The sequence below is a fragment of the Salvia hispanica genome, chromosome 1 (assembly GCF_029641045.1).
Source record: "Salvia hispanica isolate PSC_SH4W2 chromosome 1, Shi_PSC_v1, whole genome shotgun sequence".
Lineage (NCBI taxonomy): Eukaryota > Viridiplantae > Streptophyta > Magnoliopsida > Lamiales > Lamiaceae > Salvia > Salvia hispanica.
The window spans coordinates 49,399,469-49,406,643 of NC_142692.1; the positions used below are offsets into that span (position 1 = coordinate 49,399,469).

The following is a 7,175-nucleotide window of genomic DNA, read 5'->3' on the forward strand; positions in this document are numbered from 1 at the left end:
AACATGTTTTAATTTTCTTTAAAGAAAAGAGTATAAAAGACAGAAATATTTGTGTGACCTCATTCAAGAAAAAGTAACTCTCCCTTAGACTAAAATCATCATTAGTTAATTTCTAACATTGCAAGCAATGCACTTCTAATCTGGAGGTGCATTGCCTGGAAATTGGAGGCCTTTAATTTCGACGGAGATACATATTCCTCCACTCTTCTTCTCGGCATATCCGTACTTGAAACGAGAAGATTCCCTTTTTTCAAACTCACCACCATATTTAGGAATGATGATGATTTACTCAAGGTCAGCCCAAGACGGCTTGACTGGGATGAACTCTCTACACTTCCTTCCTACAAATCATAAATTTCAATTAAAATTATACACTTTGGCTTATAATCTTGTTTTTATTTCTTGTACTATTATAAGCCTGACAAAAATTAAAACAAACGTGATCGATAAATCAGGTGTAGCATTAAACGCGGACCATTAACTTTTGCAAGTGTTAAAGTATAAAGGGAAGAAAAGGAATAATAGGAATGTATGGTTGGGAAAAGACATTATTTTCTTTATTTTTCGAATGTCGTTTGCAAATATTGCACTTTATTGCACAGTGTTAGCCAAAAATGGCGACGCGCGCTAAAACAAATGTACGAAAACAAGTAAAAAAATGAGTTTTTATTTTTCAAGTAAAAATGAATGGACACGAGAAAGAAGAAGATGACAAATTAATCTCAGAGCATGAACAGAGTCAAATCTTCTTCTAGATGGTTAGTTAGAATGTGAGAGATTTTTAAGTCAAAGACAACAATATTGGTTTAATGAATTTGTACGATGCAATGTGGAGTAAATGAATGATAACACGTATTAATTTTTTTTAATGAAAGAGTATAAAAGAACGAAATATTTGTGTGGCCTCATTCAGGAAAAAGTTACTCTCCCTTTGACTAATATAATCAATAATTAATTTCTAACATTCTCAGCAATGCACCTCTGATCTGGAGGTGCATTGCCGGGAAATTGAAAGCCTTTAATTTCTCCGGAGATACATATTCCTCTACTCTTCTTCTCGGCATATCCTTACCTTATATGGGACGCTTACCTTTTTCAAACTCATCACTATATTTAGGAATGATGGAGGTTTTACTCAGGGTCAGCCCAAGACGGCTTGACTGGGATGAACTCTCTGCACTTCCTTCCTACAAATCATAAAAGGCAATTAAAATATACACTTTGGCTAGTAATATTATTTATATTTCTTGTACTATTATAAGCCCAACAAAAATTAAAACAAACGTGATCGATATATTTGATCAAGTATTGCACAAGATTGCGCAGTGCGAGACAAAAATGCACTAAAACAAATGCACCAAAAAAAAGTAAAAAATTAGTTTTTATTTTTCAAGTAAAAATGAATGGAGAGAATAAAGAAGAAGATGAAGAAGATAGAACCTGGTGGTTCTTGGTGTTTGTTCTCAAGAGACTGAAATTCTCTTCTAGATTGTTAGTTAGGACGTGAGAGAATTTTATGTTAAAGACAACAATATTTGCTTGTTGAATTTGTACAATGAAATGTGGAGTAAATGAATGAAAACATGTATTAATTTTCTTTAAAGAAAAGAGTATAAAAGACAGAAATATTTGTGTGACCTCATTCAAGAAAAAGTAACTCTCCCTTAGACTAATATCATCATTAGTTAATTTCTAACATTGCAAGCAATGCACTTCTAATCTGGAGGTGCATTGCCTGGAAATTGGAGGCCTTTAATTTCGACGGAGATACATATTCCTCCACTCTTCTTCTCGGCATATCCGTACTTGAAACGAGAAGATTCCCTTTTTTCAAACTCACCACCATATTTAGGAATGATGATATTTTACTCAAGGTCAACCCAAGACGGCTTGACTGGGATGAACTCTCTACACTTCCTTCCTACAAATCATAAATTTCAATTAAAATTATACACTTTGGCTTATAATCTTGTTTTTATTTCTTGTACTATTATAAGCAGATAGGTAATCATAAAACCAAAACATGGCATGACAACATACTTGAGCAAAGAATCACATTTTCATACTGAAATCACGTTTAAAAGAATGCCCACCTCAAAGCAAAATCTCTATCCGTAAGTCCTTTAACTTGGCCTTAGACGCCGTGTGAAGACGTCCCTTTAGGAAATAAAATAATCATATACTTAATTAGATTTTGAGATATCCATTAAGCTTAAACATGAATGCATCCTAAGTGCGTGATCATTTTATTCTCTCTCTTAATTTTCTAGAAGAGTTCTAGAATTCTTGAATATTAATTAAATCAGTAGATTTAATTAAATCGGGAAAATTATTCGCTTAACTAGAGGGCGTTACCTCCTTTGCCATTTATTCAAGCACTAAATAAGCTCGAGGTCCATTCATCGTTAGCGCATAAATTCTTAAAATTAATTATTCGAGCGCTTGAACTAAGGTTCAGAACATTAGACTTATCTTCGAGAAAAAAAATTAGCGAACCGTTAATTATTTAACCAACATCATAGGAGAGCCCATGATTTAATTAAATTCTTAGTCCATACTTTATTTTAATTAGTGGCCCAATTTAATACTTATCACTACTAGCCCATCTTGTTAGTTAATTGAGGCCCAGAACAAAAGTAAAGGGAGGCCCAAACATTTAATTAAGAGAAAAATGGCCCAACTCCCTCTCATCTCCATCGATACCCTCTCCCCTCTCATTTTCTCAAATCCCAAATTCCTAAATCCCTAGTTTTTGAAGAGGATCGACGGCGCGACGCCTCCCCTTCGCTGTTCGCTGCTCCGGTCGGCGCCTCCCCTGCGCCGCCGGAAATTCGATCCCCTTCCCCTCCTCTCTCTCTCCGTCGATTTCTCTATTCACACCACAATTTCCCAAAATAGAAAATGCAACAGCAGCTCTTCTCCTTTTCTCCCTCGGCGGAAACCTCGCCACTTCTCTGCGTCGCCGGAGCAACGCCGGCGCTCATTTCTCCACGGAGTTCTTCAGGAGGCAGTAGCTCCGGCCATTCTCTCGGCCTTCACTCGACAGCGCCGACTCCAGCCACCCTCGGCGAGTCCAGCAGCAGAGAGGAGGCATCGCCTTTCTCCCTCCGCTTCTCTGTCTTGCTCACTCCACCGCCAGCTTCTAGTTCTGGGCGACGACGAGCCGGCGTCAACTCCGTCGCACGGCCAGCGCCGCCGTCTCGCGCTACTGCTCCTGCAGTGCCATCGCCGGTGGCCTCCGAGGCGGCCCCTCGGCCTTGAATTAAGTCCTTCCTTCTTTCCTTACTTAGCTTATGTTGTGGCTTTATTCGACAGTAGCTAAGCTTAGTTGTTACTTGATGATCTATGAGTTTATTAGGAGGTCTCTGCTCTAAATCCTAAATCTTTTATCAAAAGCATTAGATAAGTATTGTTGTTATGAATTCTTAAGTTTAAGAGGAAAGTAGCGTTTTCTTCTGTTCCATTTCATAAAAGGGCATGTTTGAGCTTTGTGTGCTACTGTTCTTCCCTCATTTCTAGTATGTCAAGATTTTGAAGGGGCTCTAACATGCTTGAGGTTTTAGTTACTATATGATGATGTGAGTAAATCATATGGGAGAAGGATGGAGATGTATTACCTCTGCAGCAGCTACTGGTTCTGCTCCTAGAACTCAATATCTCCTACTCTCAACTTTCTATGTTGCTGGGAAAAACTTATGGTGTGTAGGAGGGTGATCAAAGGTGGTGTGGAGGGGATTTTATAGGCAAGAGTGTGTACTCGTGAAGCCTTAATTGAAGCTGTTGTATTTCTTGTTATTTTCCTGCAGCAAATCTCCCTTTTCTTTCATCTTTTGCAGCAACTTTAATTTAATGTAGCTTGGTGTTTAGCTTGGGACAAAAGGACTTCTTATTTACTTATTTTGGTGGTTTATGTGACTAGGAAAGGCTGGTGTGCAGGGCTGTTTTGGGAGGGGAGTACAAGGCAGATTTGACTTGCTATTTTTGGTGAGTCTTTGGTCCTTCATAGCTAAAGAGGTGTTGTTTCTTTTCCCTCTATTAAGAGCTTCATTAGTTCCTCTTGTTCTTTAGTAACCACAACTTGTTTCATCTTGCAGGAGGAAGAAAACAACTTGGCTGCCACGCTGCTGTCCTCGACGGCTTGCTGCCCCGGGCCCTCGGGCTCGCTGCCCCAGGCCCAATGAGCTGGTCGGTATGGTCGCGGTGGGGGTGCGACTTGGGTTCGGGAGAAAGAGGCCCAAAGAACTTTTCTTTTGTATTTTACATTCTTTCTTCAAATTTCATGTTTCAATTATGTAAGATAAATAGTAAGTCCAGAGATGCGTACATAAATTTTCATTCGTGACATGGACTTTTTATTGCTTAAGTACCGCATTTCGTTTTAATTCACGTGTTGCTCCCTTTCATTTATAGTTCGAAACATAATTTTTAGTTAGGCATATCCAACTAAGTCAAACACCAATATATAAAAAAAATTCTAAAGTTTGACATGCGCCTAAATTTTATCGAAAATTCCATAAGTTAAAAGAAGAATTAAGATGGGGGTATTACATTCTACCCTCCTTAACAAAAATTTCGTCCCGAAATTTTGCTTCTGTCACTCAAAAAGCTCTGGGTACTTTTCCTTTATCTTGTCTTCCAATTCCCACGTAGCTTCTTCGTGGCCGTGATGCTTCCACAGTTACAATATATTTATTCCTCAACTCTTTTACTTTCCAATCCAAAAATTGCCTTTGGCTTTTCTTCATAGTTTAAATGTGAGTTTAACACTATTTCTTCTTGGTAGACTGTGCATTTGAGGCCGAACACATATTTCCCAATTGTAACCGATCAAAATATTGTCCATGTTTCCGAAACTCAGTGGTAGTGCCAATCTGTACGCAATGGTACCAACTTCTTCTAGAATTCCCTATGGCTCGATGAAATGCGGTCTTAGCTTGCCCCTGACGCCGAATCTTGTAATTCCTTTAGGCGGGGATACCTTCACAAAAACTTTGTCTCCCGTCTTGAACTGCAGATCGGTTCGGCGATCATCTGCGTAAGACTTTTACCTATCTTGAACTTCCTTGATTCCCTCACGGAACTGACGGACGATCTCTATCACCTCCTCTACAGAATCCGGTCCGAGCATCTTTCTCTCAATGATGCATTTCTTTCCATACAATGCTTCATATGGGGCTATGTTTATAGTTGTCTGTTGCTGTAAGCAACTTTATAAGTGGTAGTACTGGTTCTCAGTTTCCTCCACGGTTGAGCACTACGGCTCTCAGCATATCTTCCAAAGTCTGGATCGTTCTTTCAGACTGCCCATCAGTCTGTGGATGGAATGTAGTACTGAAATTCAATCTAGTGCCCAGCTCTTGTTGCAAGCCTATCCAAAATCTAGAAGTAAATTTTGGATCACGGTCTGATGTGATCGTCACCGGTATTCCATGTAATCGTATGATCTCTTGCACATAGATTTGAGCTAACTTGTCTGATCCGTAAGTAATACGAACTGGTACAAAGTGCGTGCTTTTGGTGAGGCGATCCATAATCACCCAAATAGCAGTATTCCCTCGTTGTGACTTTGGCAATCCTGTCACGAAGTCCATAGCAATGTGCTCCCATTTCCACTCGGGAATTTCTAGGGGTTGCAATTTCCCATAGGGTCGTTGATGTAGAGCCTTCACTTGTTGACATGCTAGGCACCTTTCTACAAACGACGCTATGCTCCTCTTCACGCCATCCCACCAAAACTGCTCCTTCATATCTTGGTACATTTTCGTACTTCCTGGGTGGGCAGTATAGGGTGTTTCATGCACTTCGCTCATGATCTCATTTCTGAGAGCCTCGTCATTGGGCACACATAACCTCCTTTCAAACGTGAGGGCGTTATCCGCTTCTTCGCGGTAACTCACCTCTTTTCCCGTCCTCACTTTAAGACGAATTTTCTCTAATGCTTCATCACTCCTTTGAGCCTCAACAATTCCGGCCCTTAAGTCTGGTTCAAGCACTAAAGTGGCGATCCTACTTTCCACCGTCTCTGGTGCTCTTACTACCTCCAATCGCATCTTAGCAAATTCCCGTATGAGCTCCTCATTCTGTGTGAGGAAGGTGGCCACTTGGGGTGTGGTCTTCCGGCTCAAGGCATCTGCCACTACATTTGCCTTGCCTGGGTGGTAATTTATACCACAGTCATAATCCTTGACTAATTCGAGCCATCTGCGTTGTCGCATGTTCAAATCCTTCTGCTCGAAGAAGTACTTAAGGCTCTTGTGGTCCGTGGAGATCTCCCATCGAACTCCGTAGAGGTGATGTCCCCAAATCTTCAAGGCATGTACCACTGCTGCCAGTTCCAGATCATGAGTGGGGTAATTTAGCTCGTGTGGCCTGAGTTGGCGTGACGCGTACGCAATCACCTTGCCATTCTGCATCAGTACGCATCCAAGTCCGATCTTTGACGCATCGGTGTACACTACATAGCCTGCTCCTGGTTCTGGCATGGCCAGGACTGGTGCGGTGGTCAACTTTTCTTTTAATAGTTGGGAGCTTGCTTCGCACTCCGGCGTCCAGTTGACCTTAGCTCCTTTCTTGAGCTGTTGAGTCAGTGGTCTGGCTATTTTAGAAAATCCTTCAATAAACCTCCGATAATATCCAGCCAAACCTAAGAAACTTCGAATCTCACTAGGTGTTGTTGGTGACTGCCAACGTTGTACTGCTTCCACTTTTGCAGGGTCCACTCGGATCCTTTCTGCCGTTACTATGTGTCCAAGGAAGTTCACCTCGTTAAGCCAGAATTCACATTTTCCAAACTTAGCATAGAGTTTCTCGGCTCTCAACGTCTCTAAGGTGGTTCTCAGATGTTTCTCGTGTTCCTTCTCGTTCTTCGAATAGATGAGTACATCATCTATAAAGACTAGGATGAACTTGTCCAAGTACGGGTGGAACGCGCGGTTCATTAGGTCCATGAACACCGCCGGGGCATTTGTAAGCCCAAAAGGCATTACAGTGAACTCGAAATGGCCATATCTGGTGCGGAACGCCGTCTTGGGTACATCATCTTGTCGGACTTTCAGTTGGTGATAGCCTGATCTCAAGTCCATTTTTGAGAATACACCCGCCCCTCGAAGTTGGTCAAAAAGGTCATCAATCCTCGGTAGCAGATATTTGTTCTTGAGCGTCAACCTGTTCAACTC

General features: G+C 41.1%; 1 long non-coding RNA gene across 1 annotated transcript; it reads left to right on the forward strand.

Moving 5' to 3' along the window:
• The first annotated feature begins 2,709 nt into the window (after positions 1 to 2,709).
• On the forward strand, positions 2,710 to 4,382 carry LOC148934050 (uncharacterized). Its single transcript, XR_016136238.1, has 2 exons — positions 2,710 to 3,984; positions 4,095 to 4,382. It is a non-coding gene; the product is annotated as an uncharacterized LOC148934050 (long non-coding RNA).
• The last annotated feature ends 2,793 nt before the right edge of the window (positions 4,383 to 7,175 follow it).